The sequence below is a fragment of the Myxocyprinus asiaticus genome, chromosome 45 (genome assembly GCF_019703515.2).
Source record: "Myxocyprinus asiaticus isolate MX2 ecotype Aquarium Trade chromosome 45, UBuf_Myxa_2, whole genome shotgun sequence".
NCBI lineage: Eukaryota > Metazoa > Chordata > Actinopteri > Cypriniformes > Catostomidae > Myxocyprinus > Myxocyprinus asiaticus.
Window position 1 is genome coordinate 25,502,083 of NC_059388.1, and position 25,527 is coordinate 25,527,609.

The 25,527-nt window shown below is 38.2% G+C and overlaps 1 protein-coding gene and 2 pseudogenes across 1 annotated transcript in view; 1 reads left to right on the plus strand and 2 right to left on the minus strand.

The window, feature by feature from the left end:
- Positions 1–1,082: 1,082 nt before the first annotated feature.
- On the minus strand, positions 1,083–7,739 carry LOC127435374 (phytanoyl-CoA dioxygenase, peroxisomal-like; annotated as a pseudogene).
- Positions 7,740–10,548: 2,809 nt separating this feature from the next.
- Positions 10,549–13,710, minus strand: LOC127434945 (uncharacterized; annotated as a pseudogene).
- A 3,187-nt stretch (positions 13,711–16,897) lies between these two features.
- The window catches only part of cdk17 (cyclin-dependent kinase 17), a 90,249-nt gene continuing 81,619 nt past the window's right edge, over positions 16,898–25,527 (plus strand). The window contains exon 1 of the mRNA XM_051687998.1: positions 16,898–17,194. The gene's annotated coding sequence lies outside the window, so the exon portion shown is untranslated. The remainder of the gene's footprint in view (positions 17,195–25,527) is intronic.

Here is a 25,527-nt window from a genome sequence, read left to right on the forward strand (position 1 = left end):
TCACATACTGTTTCTGTCTGGCAGATATAAAGTTTAGCATCAGGTTTACATTTCAATTAAATAAATGAATACCAGATCAAGTGTGTGTGATGGGTTTCACAAGCAGCTACTTGTTAGTATTAAGCCAATTATCTATCTGTCTGTCTGTCTATCTATCTGTCTGTCTGTGTCTGTCTATAAACTGTGTTTAAAGGAAGAGAAAGTGAGAAGGGCAAAGTTTTGGATGTATTTTGTGCATTTTACTTGGCTTCTCTTCCACTCTCCACACTTATCAAAATATATAAAAGTCTACAAGAAAAACTTGAATACTGAATCAAGAATTTGCACTTTCTGGATTGGCTTGGCTATAAAGGTGGACATTTTTCCATGCTGTGGTAAATTGATTCTTTCAAGTCTGGATACATTCCAGGTACTTTCTTCAGGTTCCAAGTCTGCATGGAGCAGACAGTCCAGGAAACAGTAGCAACCCCAGCCATTCTCCAATCCCCACAGTGCACAACTCAGAATGAAAAGCATGTAAAATACTATTCATGCCATTAGATTACTTTTTCACAGAGTTCCCCCTATAAAAACAGCCTCTCTGCTCTGGAGAATGACTCTTGCTCTAGTAAAGGCCCATGCAGAGTAGTGTTAAATGTGCATCCTCTAAAGATCAATTCAGTGCAAATTCAATGTCATCTTCAAATGTCAATAATGCAGGACCCAAATTCACTGCCCAATCTTGGTGTTTTTGGCTATCTTCTGAATGGAATACTGCATACAGTGAAGTACATACTATATGCCCACTATATTCTATATATATATATATATGTAGAAGACATTATGCAACGATGCAGTGCTCAAACAACAGAATGGTACATTGTTGCCACATGACCTCATTACATTGCAAATGTACCTGCATTGCCATCCAATTATCATCATCATTAATGTCCAAAGATGGTTGCCAAGTTCCACATGACACAAACGTGTTCAGCACCACAAGATACAAAAGGACACATGATATTCATCATTAGCTTATTATATTTATTTATTTTAGTACAACATAGAAAATATAAATTTCATTTATAAATACTTTATCTACTATTGGTTATTTGTTAGCAAAATTATATGGTAGAAACCCAAAAGGCAGGTGTTGTTGTTAAGGCAAAGTTACTTTTACTGTACTGTCATAAAGTTTAATAAGAATGCTTGAACTTGATCTAAAAACACATTAATTCTTTGATAATGCAAACTTGACATTGAAAACATTTGCCTCTCATTACTTCGCCTCTCATTCTTTCAAAACCTTCATTTCCATCTCAAAGAGCTGGATCTGTGCTCGATTAAGATAATTATTACACAACATCCAACACAATGCAAGACATCTCGGATGGGGTTTAATAAAATAAGCGCTGCATTACTCTATTATACCTTCTGGAGCATCCATTGTTTACTTGACTTCTGATCAAAGTACTAAAACATCTTTAGCAGTAAACTCACTAATTATTTGCAGCAAGCAGTCTCAAAAACCTTAAGTTTCAATCAAATGTTCTAGCATTCCTTAAAATTACCATATGGTTTGGCTTACATCTTTCAATGTCTGGTGTTCATTATTCCTGCTAAACATGAATTAGGACTAACACTCCAAGGCACGGAAGGTGATTCAATGTGTATCGATTTATTCCGACAGTGCCACCTGATGGTCAGAGTTTGTACTTTTAGTGAGTTTGTGATTATCAGGAAATCATCAAATAATTAACAAAGAGCTGTGTGCTGTTAATTATTCCAGTTAAGTGGAGCTGTCCTGTCTCAAAGTCAGTCAGATGTTACGGTGACACACCAAATCACAGTGACGTTCTGTCTCCTTGAACCAGGCGTCCACGCAAAGCCTAGGTGTCCTGTATATAGAGCACACAAATACATATGTAATACAATTAGGGATGTGAATGTTAAGAAGATTGAACAATTCTGGTTCCTTAATGATTCTTTTAGTATTGAGCCTCGGTCACCATTCAATTTGATATCATGGAAAAAAGAACTGCCACTTTAAGGGAATAGAGAGTGATAAAAACCTACAAAGATGTTTTTCTAAACACACCTGAAATGTGACCATAGTATGAGCGCCTAACCCCTTGGCTGCAAGTTCCTTCACTTCATTGCTAATGTTCTCTTGAGTTGTTCCATTCACATCAATGTAATAACAGTCAACGCTGGTATAATGACAAGTGATCGCCTGAAATAAACACACAAATTTACTGACCACCATGGCTCTCTGGAACACTTGATTCTGATTGGTCAATCACAGCATACTATGGTCACATATTTTAGAAATGACCTTAACTTTACAACTGAGCACTGTCATTGTCAGACAACCGTTTTCATACAAAGCTATGCTAGTTTAAACTCGCATATTTAATGTCCATTTATTTATTTGATGAGTACCCATGCAATAAGCGAGATAATGTAGTTGGTTAATACCAGTTAATATTGCAAAATAAACTCCTTCAGGGTGCCCTTACATAGTGAAGCTCAACAAAACTATCTAATGAGTGTTGCACACAATACGTTCCTTTCTGAACCCCTCAGTTTGGTTCATTCCTCAGCCGTGGATCAGCAAAGGATGAAAAAACACAGTATCTCCTTTCTCCATTTCTAAATGCACTCTGGAATGGCTTGGGTCATAATTACGAACCCCATGATACATTTTATTTATTCCACCCTGGGAGGAAATTAAGGGATAAACTGAGACCGAATGATCATTGATTGAACTTCCATCCCCATGAGGACCATCTGAGGAATGTAACCATGCTCTCCTCGGTCTCTCTCACCTCCCAATCCGGGTAGTCGTGTTCCTGCAGTGTGCCTTTGTGTGAGCCGGGCAGTACCACCAGACAGCCATTTTGCCGGTGCACTTTCTCCATTGCGGTCCAAGAATACACTATGCGGTCTGTGGGACGGAAAAGGAAGTAGAGTAGATCCTGGTGCATGGGATGGCCAGAGGTCTTCTTACCTAGGAAATATAGTATGATGGAGACATTATTTGTTTGTAGTTTAGATATGACCTTTGCAGTTGCTGTTTGTGTACATTTGTGGTTTAGGGGTGGGCATTATATATAGATAAATTTTATCTGTTGATGAAAAAAAAATCAAATACTGGTGTTTTGATTTAAAACAATGTTAAATTAAATGTTGTTGTTTTTGTTGTTGTTGTTTTTTTTTTTAATAATATAATGTAAATTGCTATTATCCTGAAACAAATTTATAAAAATAAATGTAAATCATCAAAAAAAATATTTTGTTCATAATTCTATTTATCAGTTATCTATCCTATTAAAAATACAAAAACTATTACTATTTCAGTGTTTGATTTGAATCGGAAGTGAACATCTCAACAGGGATCTTTATCCAGGAACATGTCACATCATGTGTGTATACCTGTGTCAGGTGGCTGGTTGATGAGCATGGTGCGCATGGCCATGATATTGGGTCTGGTGAAACACTTCACATACTTCAGGATCTGGGAGAGACACATTCAAATAAACATATAAAGATTAATTATTGCATTCTCATGTTTCAGGATAAAATATGCAGTGGTAGTGTTGTTGTATTAGTGAGTACACTGTGTACACCGGAAAAGTTCTGGATCTTCCTGGAAGTCCTGAAAATTGGTCACAGCCTTCTCTCCTTCAACAAATTCAGACTTAGCAATGGATACATACTTCATGACCACCGAACCAGGCACCTTCACCTCTCTCTTACAAATGCACTCAAATGCCTTCCTGTGAAACACATAAACACACAGTTATGTAGCCTATGTGTAAAGTAGAGCATTGCTTTATATAAACCTACGGTCAGAGGATTCAGTTATCGATTACCTCTGAATTAACTCTAACAGTGAGACGTTGGATGGTGATCTTGTGTTTACTTAAATAATTCAAATTTCTTTCATAAAAAAAAAAAATAACAATAATCTAAAATCTATTTGCATAGATCTTAACAGTCATAATTGAACTGTTTTAAATGTGTCACATGAAGATGGGTGTACTAATCTGACAAATACATTTGTGCATTTGTGTTTTGATCTGTCTTGCCTGAATCGTTCAATGTCTTCGTCCGATACCAGGTTTCGAATGAGAATGAATCCATCCTCTTCATAAGCGATTCTCTGTTCTGGGCTCAGCACATCCGTCTCAAAAGTGTATCTGCACACAAATGCCAGAACAAACAACCAAACCAAACATCCGTTAGATAGATCTACTGTTGGGTATATTACACTATATTCAGTGGCGGTGCTAGGGGGTGGCCAGGGGTGGCCGTGGCCACCATGGACCGAAGCCTGGCCACCCCACTCGCAACTGCCGCTTTGGTCATTTTTTGTCTTGGGCACAATTTAGTTTTTAGAGGTGGAACTGTCTTTGTACAGCCGCAACACACCGGAGTCTTAACATGTGCGCACACCAAGGTCGCCGCACCTCTCTGTCCCGAGTGTCACTGTATCAGCCCCCCCCCCCCGACGATATGACGACGGAAATGCTGCCTGAAATTTCTGTGCCACTACAGACTGATCGCTGACCCCTGCCAGGCCACCCTGTGAAAAACTCCTGGCTCCGCCCCTGACTATATTAGGTACATTGTCACAATATAAAACCTGCTGTTTATTAATTTGAGAAGAATATCTTCTTGAAATACGAAATAATAAAGTTAAAAAAGGCATCTTCCAAAACATATCTGTATTCAAAATGTATATGCTATTTAATAGCTTCTCTGCTATATTTAAAGAGTAACATTTTAGTCGAAGGCGCGGCTGTGTTGTTTAAACGCGCTAGGATACGCAGGCGAGGGAGATGAGCCGGTGCGCTGGTCAAACTCCGTCTGCGCGGCTTTCGAACAGCCCTGCCGAGCATTCATCTTGCGAATCTCTGCTCTCTTCCTAACAAAACGGACGAACTACATCTCCCTACCCGTACAAACAAGGACTTTTCAACCTCTGCTGCCTTGTGCTTCACAGAAACCTGGCTGAGTGAAGCCATTCCGGACAGTGCGTTACATCTGCCGGGCTTTCAGCTGTTCAGAGCAGATCGCATCGCGGAGTTAAAGGGGAAAACGAGAGGCAGTGGAACATGCTTTTACATCAATGAAAGTTGGTGTACAGATGTAACAATGTTAAAGAGGATGTGCTGTCTTTATTAACTGTAAGCCTTTCTACTCGCCGCGGGAGTTTTCCTCGTTTATTCTGGTGAGTGTGTATATCGCGCCAAACACGTGTTTGAATGCGGCGATGCAACAGCTGGCTGATCAAATCACAGACACGGAACAACAATACCCAGACTCAGTTATTATTATTCTTGGGGATTTTAAAAAAGCAAATCTCACACGTGAACTGCCCAAATACAAACAGCACATTACACGCCCAACCAGAGACAGAAATATACTGGATCACTGCTACACAACAATAAAGGATGCATATCGCTCTGTCCCTAGAGCAGCTTTGAGACTCTCTGATCACTGTCTGGTTCATCTTCTTCCAACCTACAGGCAGAAATTAAAATCAACCAAGCCAGTAGTAAGAACTGTAAAGAGATGGACCAATGAAGCAGAGCGGGAACTACAAGCCTGCTTCGATTGCACAGATTGGAGTGTTTTTGAGGCTGCAGCCACAGACCTGGACGAGCTCACAGATACTGTTACATTGTATATCAGTTTCTGTGAGGATATGTGCATTTCTACTAGGACTTATTTAAAGTTCAACAATGACAAACCGTGGTTTACAGCAGAGCACAGGCAGCTTCGTCAGGCCAAAGAGGTTGCTTACAGGGGTGGGGATAAAGTCTTGTACAATCAGGCCAGGAACACACTGAAAAGGAAATCAGAATGGCTAAAAGAAGATACTCTGAGAAGCTGAAAAACAAGTTTTCAGCTAACGACCCTGCATCAGTGTGGAGTGGCATGAAACAACTCACAAATTACAGGACTCCTACCCCCAACCCTGTGGTGGACAACAACTGACTGAAGACCTGAATGTGTTCTACTGCAGATTTGAAAGGCCCAATCTCACACCCCACACCCACTCCGACCTTCACTTCACACAAACACCAACACCTCCTGCAACCCCCCTCCTCCCCCCTCCTGCTACTCAACCTGCACTTAAGATCTGTGAAGATGATGTGAGCCACGTCTTTCGGAAACAAATGACGAGGAAAGCTTCAGGCCCAGATGGCGTCTCACCAGTGTGTCTTCGATCCTGTGCTAACCAGCTGGCCCCCATCTTCACACAGATCTTCAATAGATCACTGGAGCAGTGTGAAGTCCCATGCTGCTTCAAACGCTCAGTCATTATTCCTGTCCCAAAGACACCAAAAAATCACAGGACTTAATGACTACAGACCTGTCGCCCTGACGTCTGTGGTCATGAAATCATTTGAGAGACTGGTGTTGGCCCACCTGAAGAACATCACTGGACCCTTTCTAGATCCCCTTCAATTTGCTTATCGAGCAAACAGGTCTGTGGATGATGCAATCAACATGGGATTGCATCATATCTTGCAACATCTGGACGGACCAGGGACATATGCAAGGATCCTTTTTGTGGACTTCAGTTCGGCTTTCAACACCATCATCCCAGCTATACTCCAGAATAAATTACACCAACTCCCTGTTCGCATGTCTATCTGTCAGTGGATTACCAGCTTTCTGACGGACAGGCAGCAGCTTGTGAGACAGGGGAAACTCACTTCCAGCACCTGTACAATCAGCACTGGTGCCCCCCAGGGATGTGTGCTCTCCCCACTACTCTTCTCCCTCTACACCAATGACTGCATCGCCAAGGACCCCTCTGTCAAGCTCCTGAAGTTTGCAGACGACACCACTGTCATCAGCCTCATCCGAGATGATGATGAGTCTGCATACAGAAGGAGGTTGAACAGCTGGCTATCTGGTGCAGTCAAAACAACCTTGAGCTGAACACGCTCAAAACGGTGTAGATGATTGTGAACTTTAGGAGGAACACCCCAACACTGACCCCCCCTCACCATTCTAAACAGCACTGTGGCAGCAGTGGATTCATTCAGGTTCCTGGGCACTACCATCTCACAGGAACTGAAGTGGGAGACCCACATTGACTCCATTGTGAAAAAGGCCCAGCAGAGGTTGTACTTCCTTCGCCAGCTGAGGAAGTTCAACCTGCCACAGGCGCTGCTGATACAGTTCTACTCAGCAGTCATTGAGTCTGTCCTCTGCACTTCAGTAATTGTCTGGTTTGGTTCAGCTACGAAATCAGACATCAGAAAACTACAAAGGACAGTTTGGACTGCTGAGAGGATTATTGGTTAATAAAACATTTGCACTGTACATAACAGATAACAGATTTGTATTAGATTGCACTACGTATGTGTATGTGTGTATGTATGTATGTATGTGTGTGTCTGTGTGTGTGTATGTACATATGTGTATAACTATTTTTTATTTTTTATTATTATCTATGTCCTGCTGCTGTTTTTGTATTGTTGTACACTGGAAGCTCCTGTCACCAAGACAAATTCCTTGTATGCGTAAGCATACTTGGCAATAAAGCTGATTCTGATTAGCCTTCTCCAACTTCTCAGTTGTGTTTAGATACTTGTTTATACTTGTTTGAACTGCTCTTCAGGACAGTGGTCCGTATTTTGTAACCTCCAAGTGTAGTAGGCATTGGTTGGAGGGATGTTCATATTATTAGCCAGCCACACCCTGGGTCTTGCACCAGGCACAAGACTCACAGCAAAGTACAGCAGATCTCCTGTCATCAGCTCACTGTAGAATGACAGATACTCATAGCTGGAGTTTCCTGAATGGGAGGATCACTCTGTAGAAATGAGAGTAAATCATATCAGTTAAAAAATGTAACCATGTCATTTGAATGAGTTTCCTTGAATATGCTAGCTGAAAAGTAGATAAATCTTAAAGGAGATGGGTGTTCTTACCTTTAAAAAGTACTGATTAAGCAAGAGATCTCCAAGATTTAGGTAATTTAAGTATCTGTCTGCGATGAATTCTATCATGTCTGGCTGGTCTACATTTACATACATTTTCTTCAACATCTCAGCCACTTTCAGGGGGCCTGGGTAGCTCAGTGGTAAAGACGTTGGCTACCACCCCTGAAGTTCGCTAGTTCGAATCCCAGTGTGTGCTGAGTGACTCCAGCCAGGTCTCCTATGCAACCAAATTGGCCCAGTTGCATGGGAGGGTAGAGTCACATGGGGTAACCTCCTCGTGGTCGCTATAATGTAGTTTGTTCTTGGTGAAGCCTACACACTTGCTATGTCTCCGTGGCAACGCGCTCAACAAGCCACGTGATAAGATGTGTGGGTTGACGGTCTCAGACGCGGAGGTAACTGGGATTCATCCTCCGCCACCCGGATTGAGGCAAAACACTACGCGACCACGAGGACTTAAAAGCACACTGGGAATTGGGCATTCCAAATTAGGTGGAAAAAAAAAACATCTCAGCCACTTTCAGTATATAGTTGATGTCTTGTATGGTGAACTTGACGTATCGATCCGCCTGCAGGCTCTCGTATTCCATTTGTATCATAAAATCTGTCCGGATTATCTGATGGGCAATGTCTATGTTGTTTGTCCTGAGAAATCCATACACATCATCCGAAGATTTACTATCCACAAATTTACTGCTGCATTGAGGCCTGTTACTGAGTGTGTACCTGTGGAGGAGATGCACAAACCAGGGTCAGGAATTAACCAGAACTCAGGGCAAAAATGCCATTGAAAGTGACAAAAATGTTGGAATATGTTGTGAATTCCTCAGTTTTTTCATGTGTGATCTAATGTTCTATAAATTGTATGACATTCTGTGCTACGCCTTTCTCGTTATGGGTTTAGTTAGTATATGTTAGAGTTAACAGTAGGGATAGAGAATTTATTTCAATTATTTGATTAAAGTATTTGACAGAAATGGAAGATGCTGTGTTTTTATAGAAGAAAACAAATGAACTCAGATACAAAATAAAGATACAAGAAATGCAAGGGCCTGGGAAGCTCAGCGAGTATTGATGCTGACTACCACCCCTGGAGTCGCGAGTTTGAATCCAGAGTGTGCTGAGTGACTCCAGCCAGGTCTCCTAAGCAAGCAAATTGCCCCTTTTTCTTTGGGAGGGTAGAGTCACATGGGGTAACCTCCTCGTGGTCGTGATTAAGTGGTTCTCGCTCTCAATGGGGCGCGTGTTAAGTTGTGCGTTGATCACGGAGAGTAGCATGAGCCTCCACATGCTGTGAGTCTCCGCGGTGTCATGCGCAGCAAGCCGCGTGATAAGATGTGCGGATTGACGGTCTCAGAAGCAGAGGTGAGTAACTGCGCCACCATGTGGACCTAGTAAGTAGTGGGAATTGGGCATTCCAAAATTGGGGATAAAAGGGGATAATAAATAAATAAATAAATAAATAATATATATAAAAAATGCTGATGAAAATTAATTCCAGAGGAGCAAATATCATAAACACCATAAAAATGTACAATATAATAATAATTATAATGAAAAATCAATCTCACTCTTTTCCTCCCTTGTCCTCAGCTCCTAAACTCTGCCCAACAAAGCCAAAATGCAGTAACTATGGCCTAGTTTTTCTGAAATTGAGCATAGTTTAGCCAAACCTGCCTGTCACAGGACAGATCATGGTCCAAGGGACTTTGTTTCGGTTATTACTTAATTTTGACAAAATGTGTAGTCACTGTGCTTTGCCTTCGCAGGGCAGAATAAACAATTTTTTTACATAATAATTTTATTCAACAAATAAATCTCACAATATAGGAAAGTTATCTGTATCATTAAAACAGGTATATAAATGCTTTACCTGAAACATAAGAAACAAAGACACAGAGAGGCAACAGTGTTCATGCTTCTTGAATCTTGTGGTGAACTTGTCTTGAATTCTTCTGTAAATGACTACAGTTTCTACAAAGAACCAGTCTTATACTGAACTTACAGTAGTGGTTGTTTACTGAGCAATACAGAGTTGTGTCTGTATATTGATGGTTACATCTATGTTTCATCTGTATGACAGTGCTTTAAATTCCTGTTGACAAAGTATGTGGATATTGGACTGGTTGTGAAAGAATTCCTTGACAGAGAATGAAATGATGAAAGTGTAACAGGCTTGACTTAACAGGTGTATCGTACATCCAGGTGTTGTGGAGAAATGTATCTTCATCTAACATATTCAATGAAACAGCTAAAAATCATATTGGATCTGCAGAATTGGGATGGTAACATGTTTTCTCAATTTAAATCCATTTTGATATTTCTTGTGAGCCATAAAGTCGAAAATGTCAAGGTTTTGTTGCTTGTGCTAATTTTTGGCTGCTTGAGCCTGTGAGTATTTCTTTACCAGGAATGCTTTTTGTAATACCTACAATACCTACAATAATATCTGGATGCTCAGAGTCCTTAACTTGTTCCAGGTGGAAATCTGGACTGGAACTAGGCCTGTTTTGTTGTCTTCTATAGATAGTTTATGCTAAATGCGGGTTCTGTCCTCTTCAGTTTAATGGAATCATTGCAGATCTGGATTGCACAAGTCCGCTGCTCAGCCCAACTGGTTAAACCACATACAACTGGTTGAACAACATACAAAAGTGAGTTGCAGTTTTTCATTTACATGCAGACAGAAAGAGGCACAAATACCAGGACATAAATATAGACCTAATAAGCTTACTTATGGATATAAAATTTTTGTTTGAAGACATACAATAAACAATTACTGCTACCCAAAGTATATACAACAATAAACCAAAACATTATGACCACTCAACAGTTGAAGTGAATAACATTGATCATCTCCTATCAAGGTCACATGTCAAGGTCTGGGTAGATTAAATGGTGAGCAAACAATCAGTTCTCATAGTCAGTGTTTTGAATGCAGGAGAAATGGGCAGGAGTAAAGACCTGAGTGACTTTGACAAGGGCCAAATTGTTATGGCCAGATGACTGGGTCAGAGAATCTCTGAAACGGCAAGGCTTGTGGGGTGCTCCCTGTCAGCAGTGGTGAGTACCTACCAACAGTGGTCCGAGGAGGGACAAACCACAATCTGGCAAAAGGGTGTTGGGCACCCAAGGATCGTCGATGCGTGAGGGCAATGAAGGCTATCCCGTCTGGTCCGAACTGACAGAAGGTCTACTGTGGCAAAAGTCAGAAAATTTGAATGATGGTTATGGGAGGAATGTGTCACAACACACAGTGCATCACACACTGCTGCGTATGGGGCTGCATAGCCATGATGTGCCATGATGACCCCTGTCCACTGTCGAAAGCGCCTACAATGCACGGAGGACCAACAGCATATTAGGCAGGTAGTAATAATGATTTGACACATCAGTGTAAATAGTCTGTTGAAGATTTGTAGAATAACATCTCAGATCCATAAAATGCAAGTGAATGGTGACCAGACATTTGAAGCTCCAGAAATCACATAACGGCAGCATAAAATTAATCCACAGGACTCCAGTTGTTAAATCCATATCTTCAGTAGCGTTCTGATAAGTGTGGGTGAGAAACAGATCAACATTTAAGTCCTTGTTTTCTATAAATCTCCACTTTCACTTTCACATGCTTTCACATTTTGAAAGTGAAAGTGGATAAGTGGTGGTTTTGGGTGAGAACAAACCAAAATGTAACTTATTTTTCACTGTACTTCTTGACATTTCTGTCTCTAGGCACAATCATGATTTCAAGCTCAGTTACTCTTCCTAGTGCTTGATGCATGCGCAGAGTGCTAGATGGAATTATAAGAAGTGTAATCGAGCTTGAAATCATGATCATGCCGGAGACTGCAATAGAAAAATGTACAGTGAAAAAGGAGTTATATTTTGGTCTGTTCTCATCCAAAACCATCTGTATCACTTCAGATGTCATTGTTTAAACCACTGGAATCTTATGGATTACTTTTATGCTGACCTAATCTCAATGATTTGACCAGGCTTTGATTTAGAGGGGTGTTAGGTTCATATGTCCATCCAGTTCATAAAGAACACAGAGGCACAATGTCATGCTTCTCTGAAGATGCATTTTCATATTGAAAATAAAAATATAAGCATTCACATTTTGTTATGAGTAACTAAATAGTAGTTATTTTAATTGATCAATAGTTAATTAATAGTTCTCAAAAAGGCAAAAAAAATTCTGTAATTATTGATTACCAAATAGTGAACTACTACCATCATCAATTCACTATCTTCTGATTAGTTTATCATGTTGCCATATTAGTTAATATAGAGACTAAAGTGATAATGTAGTACTACTCATTTGTTCTGCATTAATTCCTGCATAGTTACCTATTAATAATGGAACAGTATTTTAAAGTGTTACCTAGTTTTCTATAATCTATTGATATTAAAAGCTTGCATTTTATAATTATTAATCTTTTATTGACTAGTCTTAAAATAAGTAATCAAATACATCCATCAGTTTTATTTTAATGAATGATGTTATTACTCAGACATGGTTTACAACACTGGAATATCCCATAAACACCCAGAACTACTTACAACAGCCATCAACTACTGTGCATCTGTGTACGGAATAAAGTATTAGCCTTCGCCACTTTTTCCGCTGTGTTTAGATACTTGTTCAGCAGAGCTTTGTAGTGCTTCTCAGGATGGCCGTTCATATTCTCTAACCTCCAAGTGTAGTAAGCATTGGTTGGAGGGATGTTCAGATTATTAGCCAGCCATACCCAGAGTCTAGAGCAGGGCAAAAGACCCAAAGCAAAGTAAATCGGATCTCCTGACATCAGCTTTCTGTAGAATGACAGATAATTACTCATAGCTGGTGTTTGCTGTATAGCAGGCTCGCCCTGTTCAAATGAGAGTAAAGAATTGTAACCCTTTATAGAAATGTAAATCAAATACAACAAAATGATATGTATTATATACAGTATATACAGTATATTTAATGCTATATGCTATCTATAAAATGTCAATGTTTATATTTTAACAGTTAAAGTAATGCAATAGTTCACATGAACTAACAATGAACAATACATCTACAGAATTTATTTGGTTAATGTTAATTTCTGATATAGACCTACTGAAAGCCTACATTTTTAACATTAAAACATAAAACATTTTTTTTATATATAATTTATTAAAAAAATATAAAGGTTAATAAATGCTTTAAGAAACATAGTTATTTGTTAGTGCATGATACCTAATGCATTAACCAATGTTAATGTATAGAACATTGCAAAGCCTTACCAAACCATCTTCAACTATTTTTTTTTTCTTACCTTGAAAAAGTATTGATTGAGCATTAAGTCTGCAAAACTTTTGTAACTGGAGTCTCTGCCTTTCATAAAGTCCCTCAGTTAATCAGGTTTTGTTACTTTTTCACTCATTTTCCTCAACATCTTGGTCACTTTGAGTAGATAGCTGTTGTCTTGAATGGTGAAGTTGACATATTGCTCTGCCTGAAGACTGCCACTTTCCATTTGTCTCAGGAAGTCCACCTCAATTGTCTTATTGGCAATGTCTTATTCTTCTCCCAAAGATATTAATACACATCTTCCACAGAGCTGATTGCCAGACTGTAACTGGAGCAGCAACAGAGTGTGTATTTTAAAAGCTTCACTGAGAAACCATCACTGAATACACAGCAACATTTTTCTGTATCAGTATGTTTAGATCGTTTTCCAGTAAAAATATCCATACATCCTTATAACAAGATTTGTTTATTTTTCTTACCCATTTGGCAAATAGTTTTTTTTTTAAACTATAAATCTTTTTTTAAGAGATAATTTTATTTATTTTTTTTACTGAAAAATGACAAAAATACTGATTAAGAATTTTTCCAGTGTCAAATTATTCAAAGCAACTGTGCATACATGACAAACAGCTGTAAAAAATGAATTGGTATGATGAAAATAGTGCATTAAGGGCTCACCTGAAAATACGGAGCAAAGACATAGAAAGACTGCAATCTTCATGTTTCTTGGGGTTTGGAGTGTTCTTGTCTTTAACTCTTTTCCCTAAACCGAACACTACAGTTTTTATAATGAACCAGTCCTTTTATTGTAATAGTTTATTAGCTAATACAGAATTGTGTCAATGGGTGCTGATGGTAACTTCTGTGTTCAGTGTATCTAAATGAACAATAATTCCGCATTTGTGAAACGCAATTTTAAGAAAACAGTGTGCTCATGTTGAAACTTTGCAAGCTTTCTTGTCACCTGCCTGAAAATTCGTACATAATTTATGAGTTGGTTATTTCGTATGGTCTTGCTGGTCTTGCTTGTAGTTCGCATAAACTCGTACGACTTCATCACGTGCAAATTCCCAGATGTCTAATGCGGAAGTAAGCGCAAGTTCCGCGCACGAGGCGTTAAGGATATACTTATTAATATTATGCCCTTACCCAAACCCCTTATCTAAACTTAACCAATCAGTAGAGTGTGTAAACATGATAGGAAGCTGTTGTGTGTGACAGAAGCAAGTAATTGTTGTGTATTAAATGGAAATGATGTCCAGCGACATCATTGGCTGTAGTGAAAGTCGTAGCAATTCAAACGAGTGCAGTCGTACGATATCATACGAATTAGCCAAACTGAGAAAAGTCAGACCAATCCTGACGAATTCACTGTGTGAATGTGTAGACAATGATAATTTGGATTACCTATGATTTTATTTTTATTTCAGTTTTGAGGGCCCTATTACTCTAAGGTACTTCACTGAATACCATGGCATTGCTGAGGTACACTGTTTTATTTTATTTTGATTACTTTTTGTTATTATGTGTTGTTCATGATTTCAAGTTTGTGAGTCATATTTCATCATATCACAAAGTTTATGTATGAATTTATTTAGTTTTTTGGTGAAATGTGGGTTTCTGACATAAAAAAACTAAAACTTTGTCCTTACCCTAAGAGGAATGACCTCAAGCTTTCCGGTGCCTTATTGCTAAACTGATGACATAGAGCTGAGATTAATGTAAAATATTATTTATTTTTTTCTGTAATGAATGTTTAAAAATGATGCAATTATTATTTGACCTCATGCACAATTAATTCAATACCTCAACTGCCAAACAGTGAGTTTTATCATTAAATGGAATCTCACTGATTCTGATTCCGAGAACAAAAATATTTTGTCTTGCTTAAAAATCTTTGGTCTTTGGTGTCAGTGTTAATCAGTGATTGTGAGTAGATGTATTTGTGTTGGACTATTTCTGACAACAGAATGTGGCTTATAGAAATCAAATCAATATGGCTTTTAGAGATAACAAATTATTTTACTCAAACTGTTGACATTTCAAATGACAAAGGAATTTACAAAATAATTTCCAGAATGACATCAGTTTGAAAGCTAGTTTACACTTGCTTTCAATATATTACATTTAGGTAATAAGTGACATGTTATACATAAGTGGTTCATGAACATTCATGATTTGTATGAATGTATTTTAAAATATGTAAATCAGAAAATGTAATTAGATTTTAACTATTTAAATGTATATGATCAAATGATCTTTTTTTGCAGTATATAATGTAATAATCCTTGTTATTGCTATAAGTGAAAGTTATTATATAATGCTACCCACAGTTGTCAGAAAAGATGTAATTCAGTCAGTCCACAGATACGCAAATATGATTAATTTCTAATTTAACACTTTTATCCAAAGCAACTAACAGGGGGTATAAAAGGTACCAGTTAGAATCAAAAAAGCATTTACAGCCTGATTCCATAAAAGAAGCTTTATAAGTTCCATAAAAAATGTTTTTTTATTTTAAATTGCTTTTACATTTTTTTTTGGAAAACCATCTATATATTAACCCTTAAACACATACCTCATTCCACCCCCTGTACCTCATACATTTTTTGGAGATGTATCCACACCTTTTTAGGATTCCTCAATCTCTCTCTTATAAATAGTGTAACACACACACACACACACACACACACACACACACACAACTTAGGCAAATACTTTTGAAACAACAAGATGTTTTTTTTTATTTTTATTGAAAGCCCACTTTGAACATTTTTCATAACAAATCTATTTGCCCCACATACAGTGTGTTTTATAGGGGCCTTTAGCCCCTGCAACAGGGGGGCTTTTTACCCCAAATACTATCCTTTCACTTATTGAACAGTTATTAAAAAACTTTTGATTTTATCAAAATAAAACTAATTTTGTACATAACTGAAAATGATAAATAAGTATTTTTTTTTCTAAAAAATAAATGTGATAATTTTAGGGATTCTCATTTGCAACATTTTAAAAATGATTAAATATTACCTCGAAATCAAAATGTAGACATTGCACGATATAGCTACTGTCATTTGGATGTACTACTGAAATTATGTAAGCTGTGCATTATTTAGACTCAAGAAGTGCCTGAGAAAATACTTATGTGTAGATTATGTGTTATGTGTAGCTCAATATGCTTTTGACAGTCAGTTGCGTCTCAGGAAATTTCAATGTGAAATTAATAAATCCTGTTCTAGATTTGTCCTGTTTTGTTGCATGTTCTCTTTGATATATGAAAATACAACATCATATTTGATTCTATTCTTTTCTAATTGTCTTTATTTATTAATTTAATAATAAATTATTATTTGTAGATCAGTTTGTGAAAGATGTAACAGTGCCGGGACGTAATAGTGTTTGGTGAAATTCCCATGCATTTAAAGGTTAAAACCTTAGAGGCAATCGAGAGCTTAGTCAACAGAAATGGCTCAGGCTGTTATCCACTATCCAACACCGACACCGGCACCCCAAGAAAAGATGTTTCATAGTGCCTTTTGTTTTATTTATTTATTTTTTATTTGATTTTTTTTTTTTTTTTTTTTACTGCAGATGGAGCTCTATGTCAATTTATAGATCAGTGCAACGCTCGAAAAATTGTGCAAGGAGGTTTTTCCACTTCCTCCGATGTCACCCCTAGGCGGAGGCGTCAGTAGACGGGCAGCAGCACCCCTCCTGGACTAAACCACCATACGCTCAAAGGAAACGATTGCCATAGTGAACCAACAACCGCAGCTCCTCCGTGAGCTTCTCGACCCGTTCCAGTGAGGATATTGGCATAAGTTTGAACGATATAGGTCGGGAGAGAGTGTGTTTTTTTATCGGAAAGGCGACTTGTGTTTTTGTTTTTTGGCGAAGAGACGGCATCCGGCCTCAGAGAAGCAGGCGAGGGCAGGGACTCGGGTCCAAACAACGCTATTCGTCTCTGGTGAGTGTGAATATCGCTATATTTGCCAAAGCAAAAGGTAGACGTTACGCTCTAATGGAACGTTCCAAAGTAACAATGTAACATGCGAAAGAATGATACACTGTTGTGTTCAAACGATACACTGGAACATTGGAAGTTACAGAGACACAGTTCTAATTTATATTGTTGAATGACTCTGTTGTTCCGTAAACAACAACGAGTTCGGAAGAGACAATGTAATGTTTGTCATTTATGTTTACGAATCACTTTGCAGGTCAGCAAACAAAATCAAGCTCTGCCAAGCGGTTGGTCCACTAATCTGGTTTAAATTTGTTTAATCGACTGTTGTTGTATCCACTCGAAGTATATGTCGTGTTTACGTTTTTTAGTTATACAGTGAAAGCAAAGCCGTTGGTTTGAAGTGCTGTTTATATAAGGTTTGACCGAGTTAGTAGCGAATTCCACCACCTGATAGAAAAACTACCCAGTCAGGCTACTGCTAAATTGTTTTTATTCGATCCTTCATTTAACATTAATTGGTATGTAATTGCAAAATAATGGCGGTTCGTGATGTGTCTCGTTCAGATAACACTGTAAATTATAATAGCAAAAGTAATAATGATGTAATTTGATAAATGTAATTGTTTTAAGCATCAAAAGTGAAAACGAACAACAGCAATCCCAACTATGGCAATCCAAGTTAGGGAGTGTCTCAAAAGTGCAAAACGCACAAATATCAGTTAAGAGTTACATTATTCCACGACTACATTAAAAATGGTTCTTTTTTACACGTGTATTGTTTATTTTGGTAAACAAATTAAGTTAAATTAAAATATACATATTTTTCATTTTCTTATGATTTATATCCCTGTTATAACTATTGAATGTAAACTGAATGCTTTAACAAAATAAATCTAGTTAACTTTCTGGCTTTTTTACCTAATGATCTCACATCACTTGCAATGTATTTCTACACACCTGCTACATATCTTACACAGCTTTGATTGTGGAAATATGTTTTTGTGTAGTTTTCTAGAATTTATAAAATACTAAAATCCATTTAACTTCTTGTTCATTTGACCTGACGATGTCAGACTACCTGTAAAATATTCACACGCATCTGACACACATCTTACATGACTTGAAATTTGGAAATATGATTTTGTGTATTTTTTATGAATTTTTGAAATTGTCAAATCTATATAACTTCTTGGTCATGTGACCTAGTGATGTCAGACCACCTGCAATATATTCATTCACGAACACTATACTCACAAACATCTATATCACATCTTACATGACTTGGATTTTAGATTAAAATGTATATTTTTTTTTTATGAATTGTAATTTCTGAAATATTTAAAAAACAATCATCCTGCTTTGACACAGAACAGACTTCAACTTACGTTACCAGCATGCCTACGTTAATGAATCATGGCAAAGCACTTGCACTAGACCACATCTCAGCCTGCTTTGCTGCCATTTAATATGCAGCAATCAACAATTTTAATACTAAGTAACCATAACTTGTAGTTTGGATGATGTCTGATTTGAACCCATACTCTTGGTGTTGCCAAGACCCTGCTCTATCCATTGAGCTACAGGACTTACTCCAAATGACCTAGAAGACTTACATGGCATCTGGATTACTAACACAAAGGTTAGTTTACCCACAACTAAAATGTCAATCATTAATACCATTGTATGCTCATGTGAAACCCTTAATATTGTTCTAGTTCCATGTTACACAAAAGTTACTTACATGCAAGTTATGTAGCTGAATATCCAAGCAGATTTTTCCATTCAATGAAAGCAGATGCTGGTGGATGTCATGCTCCAAACAGGAAGCAAAAGAGCAATACTCAGTTGTGCTTATAACTTGTGCTAAAGTCACTGAAGCCATATAATATGTACTAGTAAAAATTTAGATTGTAATTAATTGGAAACCCAATGAAAACATGTTTCCCTATGTTTAAAATTGTCTCATTCACACAAGTATCAATTGTTCCTTTTCGATTATGGTCTCTCAACATTGCGTCACTGACGCTATGGGAAATTCCTTTCTCAACAACCTAGTTGAAGCCCTTTGTACAATAACCCCAATTCTAAAATTGCCAATGGTGTTTGAGCCCCGTTCCTTTAAGCATGCAGTTGGCCTATATAAGTGGGTGCAAAACCACCATTTCTTCAGAATTCTTCTCCTTCAAGACAGCAAGTTCATCTCTCGTCTTGACAAGCCCTCTCATTTCTGCTTCGCCGGCAAGAAACACTCCACCAGCAGATGGGCTCTTCGCCCTCAGATGCAAGCAAGATGACTCGTCGCCTTGACAGCACAGTGCCTGCAGTGAGACGACTGACCTGCTCCCCTGCAGTGTTCCGGTGGAGACATTTGTATCCTTTATTATTGCTATGATATATTGAGTACAGTATAAATACATTTGTAAATCTAAAAGAGTCACTTGTGTGAAGCGCATCTTTGTAAAGATGTCGTTCCACAAGTGTTTTCTGTGTGAAAGACACATCCCGCCATCAGGCGGGCATGAGATATGCATCTGCTGCCTGGGCCGCACCCACACTGAAGTGGCTCTCATGGAGACAGACTGCCCTCACTGTGATGACATTAGTCTCAGGACTCTCTGCTCTAGAACCCTTGTTCTGAGGGACAATTGTGCTTCCCCTGTGACTTCCGAGGGACCACATGAGTGAGGAGGCATGGTGAGGCTGCGAGGTTGAGCTGGAAGACTTTGAGGAGGATTTTGCACTGGCACAAACCCCGCGAAACCCTTGGTCTCCCGACGCAGCATCATTGCCCCTGCAGTATGCCCATGAGGATCTCCGGACCTCCGTCGGAGTGCATGGTCTTATTACATTTGGCGGATCTGATGATGGGGATGATGCCATGTCCATCACAGCATCTATGGGTGAGTAGTCAGGCCCGTCGGAAGACGTTGACACTTCTCCCTCTGGTGAGGGTGAAGAGTGTACACACACCATTGTGACTGAGCTGCTTTCTGTCCTCTCACGGGAGGTCAAGGAACTTCAGTTTACAGTGGTCTCCTTCAGTCAAGCCAGAAAGATCTCGTCTGGATGAATGGTTCCTACCGTCCGGCTGCCATCAAAAGACTGTGCCCTAAAGAGTAGCGCCATTTTCCCCGGAGGTCCTTGTGGACCTAACAAATACATGGCGCACGCCCTACTCTGTGCGCACTTAGGTTGGAGGAGCTGCTTCTTTCATGTTGTTCGATTGGACAGCATAACAGTAGTAGCTTACATAAATCTTCAGGGCGGAATCTGATTGCTGCCAATGTTTAGCCTGACACGGGGCCTCCTCCTTTGGAACGAGCACCTCCTCCTTTCCTTATGTACGATAAATGTCCAAGGCCGCCTGAACTGCAGCGTGGATACAGTAGATTTGAAAATTTCAAAAATTCTGAAAAAAATACACAACATCATATTTTCAAAATCCAAGTCATGTAAGATGTGTGTCAGATCTGTGTGAATGATTTCCAGGTGGTCTGCCATCACTAGGTCACATGACCAGGAAGTTACATGGATTTGTAAATGTCAAAAATTCATAAAAAAATACACAATCATATTTCCAAAATCCGTGAAAGTCGTGTAAGATGTGTGTCAGATGTTTGTGAATGCATTACATGTGGTCTGACATCACAAGGTCATATGACCAAGAAGTTATATAGATTTGAACATTTCAAAAATTCAGAAAAAAATACACAAAATCATATTCCCAAAATCCTAGTTGTGTAAGATGCGTTATAGGTGTTTGTAAATGTATAACAGGCGGTGTGACATCATCAGGTCATAAACAGGTTTTATTTTTGAAAATAAAAGTTAAAATCCATAAAAAAATGGAAAGGTGGGAAGGTGTTGTGTATACATGTGCTATAGGAGGTCTGACATTCATCTATTTCTGTTAGCTATAAGTTAAATGCAATTTCAGTTAAATTACATTGTTATAACATCATTACATATCCTAGGTAATAAGCCATTTATGGCTTTAAATGTTTGTTTTTGTACCATATATTTCTACTTAACTTGTTTGACAATATTAAGTTACATCTGGATAAAGCTACACATGTTTTTATAGCCACAGAGTAATCTGTTTTTTACCAGTTTCCATTTCACACTTTAGAGACACTCCCTAACTTTGCCTGCCGAAAGTCTAATGAATGTCCAATATAAAAACAACTTTACAACAGTTGACAGGCTTTGGTATATTGTGCTGATGTGTCTCCACGAACAGAATCATAATTTTGCTGTAATGTTGTGTTGAATAAACATTAATGAAAAGCCCAAATCCACAGTCTGCTGTTCAGTTGAACCAGTTTGCATATATTTCCATGGACTACAAAGACTGTGTTGCCCTCTTAATAGACAACTAGTTGTTTTTCATGTAAGATAATTGAACACATCGTTAACATTTTACAATAAGGTTGAATTCATTAAGGTTTGTTAACTACGTTATATAACATGAACTAACAATGAACAATACATTTACATCACTTATTAATATTAGTTAATGATCATTTCAATGTATACTAGTAAATGTTTTTACATTTAAAAGTTGTATATGTTTACATTAGTTAATGCAAAATGAACTATCAATGAACAATTGTACATTTATAAAGTAACAGTAATAAATGCTGTAAAAATATTGTTGCAAAAGCTCAAATATCTCATCCAGGCATTTCTCATGCCAAACCACAGGTGACTTCATAACACTGGGAATGTGTTAATGTGTTTAATGAATCGTTACATGGACAAATTTATCTTTCCTCTCCAGCAGAGCTACGGGGTTGCACTATTATACTTTAATGTAGAGAACTTCAGCATGGTGCCAACTTCAAATGCCCTCTTTTATGCTTATGCAGGACTTGTCTATTTTTGTGTGTCAAGCAAATGCAGTGGATAAAAATATGCATGCATTGAATGCCACAAGTGAGCATGCGTGTATGCATGCATGGATATGAATGTGTGTGTTATGTGTGCCGTGTTTGGATGTGTGATAATGGGCTGGTGGCCAATGGAGGGGCTTGCCAGAAATGATGCCCATCTCACAATCAGGGGCTCTTCAAATGGAAATAAGGGTGTGTTCCACAGCCTGGCATGCAGCTGTTGTGTGGATGACCCAAATCAGGAGCTCTGCATTGGCTGTTCTCGTTGGCTTGGTCGCTCACTCATTTGGGAGGCTGTATGTAATGTGGCCCACATGGTGATGGATGAAATGTTGGGTATAGAGGTGGCATGCTTTGCGTAGTTTTATGTCTGTATTGTGCATTTTAAAAGCATAGTTACCAAAAAAGTGGATATCCTGTCATCATGTCTATACAGTATGTGCTCTAGTTATGTGTTTGAAGATGAAGTACAATGTAACATCAGGACAATTGGCCCATGTCTCACCCAGATCAAGCTCATGATACAGTGTCATGCTGTGACAAGAGGAGCAGGGTCACATGGCTTTTGTCGATTCTGTGTCTTTTGTAGTTGACAATCATTATTCTGGTGGATCATGCTGATTATGCATGCCCCATAAAAAGGCAACACAAAAAAACAGCCTCGCTCACTCTCTTTCTCACACACACCCACGCACACACTTTACGCTTTCTTTTTTGTCTTCTTAATAAACCGTTCGTACCCATCTTTCATCCCTGAGTCTCTTCTGTAATGCCACAGGGTTGCGTAATAATTGTCTGATAGCGTGAAAAGTAAATATCTTTGTTCCAGTTGAAATGCTGTGATTGGTTGAATTTAGAAGGCTTAGAGGTACTTTGGGGTTTTAGAATCTTCAAAACATCTAGAAAACGGAACAAGTTGTAAGCTTGGAAAATTTGAAATGGAAGAAATCTGATATCCCTTGATGCTGGACACAGGGTTTAATTTAGGTAGCCATATTAATAATGATGTTGGAAAAACAAATAATTTCTGAAGGAAGTGTAATTGGTGTTTGCCCTTAAAACTAGCAAACTTGCTGCCAAGATGCTGGGGTGTTCTGGGTGATTGCCAGGGCATTGCAATTAGGGAAGCACCGATCCGATACCTGGATCGTTATCGGCTCCGATACTGAAGCTTTAAAATGGTTCGTGTATCGGTCCGACGAGCCCGATCCAAATCCGATACTGTGTGTTAGTCATGTTCGTTACTGTCAAGCTCCAAAAATGACATAAAAGAACCATAAAAACACCATTAAAGCAGTTCATATGACTCGTGCATTTGAAGACGTGCAATAGCTCTGTGAATCACAAAAGGCTGTGTTTAATAAGTAAATATATAAAATGCACACGCAGCTCTAGTGTGTTAGTGAATGGCGCTGCTCTGTTTACACACACACACTCACGGCTATTTTTAGCCTTCACGCAGTGTGCAATATTTGAGCGCTACTTACGAACAACATCTCAGATGTAGATGCTCAAAAGTTCGGTTCACTTATAATTTACATATAGAACGGCACCGGAGGTGCATTTTACCAGAATTTGAATAAGAAGCGAATTAAACTACTGTGAACTTACAGACACATACAGGACTTCCTGGAGAGTTCAGAATGTCAAAATAAAAGCCTGAGGGTTTAAAAGTTAAAGGTGCACGATTGAGATATATTACTATAGATTACTATTATATTATTATTATTATTATTATTATTATTATTATTATTATTGTTATCATTTGTTTACAAATTATAATAATATTTAAGTTGAATGGCTGGTTATTGAGATACGAGTTATTCCTGGTACGATTCCAATCCATATGGGTATATTTCAGTTATAACCAGGGACTAAAAATGGTTCAAGGAATGAAACCAAAAACCGAGAACGTAACAGAAAACGGGAACAAAGTCCCTTTCAGTTGTTCCAGATTGAAAATGTTATTTTTAAATACTTGTAACCGGTTAATAACTGGTTATTTTCATTCCGATAATTTTTTTTTAATAAAACCAAAGCCCAAAGGGTTTTTCACAGTAAATTTGCTGTATTACACCACTTCATGTTGCTCCAAAAATGGGGCTTCACTCTTTTTAGTGCATGTGCTTTGATCCTGAAGGAAACCGCGGCATTACACGTTTCTTTGCCTAATTGCACGTTTTGGACGTAGCCTTCCATAACATGCTAAAGACCTTTTTGGCAACTATATATAACAACTACATATACATGCATGATTAATCCAGATGCAAGGAAAAATATTAAGGTAAACAGTAAATTTCTCAGTTTCAAAGTCTTCACTGAATTATTGGTAGGTATGATGCAATAAAACTGCCAGGTTTTGACTGAGAAGCAGATCTGCAATTAAAACAAATAATGAAAATAAAATAATTAGCATACAGTGGTGTTTAGTCCAAACTTCCCCACGCAATGTGTGCGTGAATACACTGCAAATGGTACGTATATCACCCACCCAAAGCACAGAGTACTGTCTTTTTAAAAAGAATGTTGTTAAATGGTTACCAATTGGAAAGGATGTTCCCAAACGGCAGAACCGCAGTGGAAAAATACAGTTTCGGCTCTGTACATAATTGCATAATTTTTACTATTTACATATATTTACATGTATTTGGATATTTACAGATATGTAGAACATGTGCTAAACTGTATCATCTCTTTAAAAATCGCGCAGATCAGTGAGCATCTCGCACAGAGTGGAGTTGAATGGCTTCTTAACCGCAGCAAATCACGGACATTTTTAGTTGCATAGTGCAAAATAGGGTCACGTATGCCAGAGACTCGTATTATGAAACTTTCCTGCGTAGAGTAAAAAATAGATCCTGGGATTTAAGAATCGATATCGAAATCCTTCAAATGAAGATTGCGATGCATCAGATAATCGATATTTTTACCTAGCCTAGTTGCTGCTAGAGTGTTTTCGGTGGTCACTAGATGGTTTCTTACTGTAATAAGTCAAAAATTTCTATGGTATTCTGGCCGATAGTAGATTTCGTTGATACCGATAACTAAGGTGGTGGGAAAGGCTGATAACCAATTCATTGGCTGATAGTTTTTAAAATGGATTTAATAGAATGTCACAAGTTTATTATGGTGGGCAAAGACAAAGAGTCCCAGATGCAGTTTTTTATTCAACCAAAATCCCAATAATAAACTGGAAAAATTAAGATTTGGTGCATAGCGCGGGACTTTTAATAATATAACAACACAACAATATAAACAAGCCCGAAACACACCATGTACTCTTATTTTGAAATTACTAAATGATGAAAAAACTATCTTCTACTATCGACAGATTTTTGCTGATAACTGGTAATTCCAAAAAGCAACTATCGGCACCTATTAATCGGTAAAACTGATATATTATTCTACTTTTAAACTCTTCAACAAGCTGCATAATTTGAG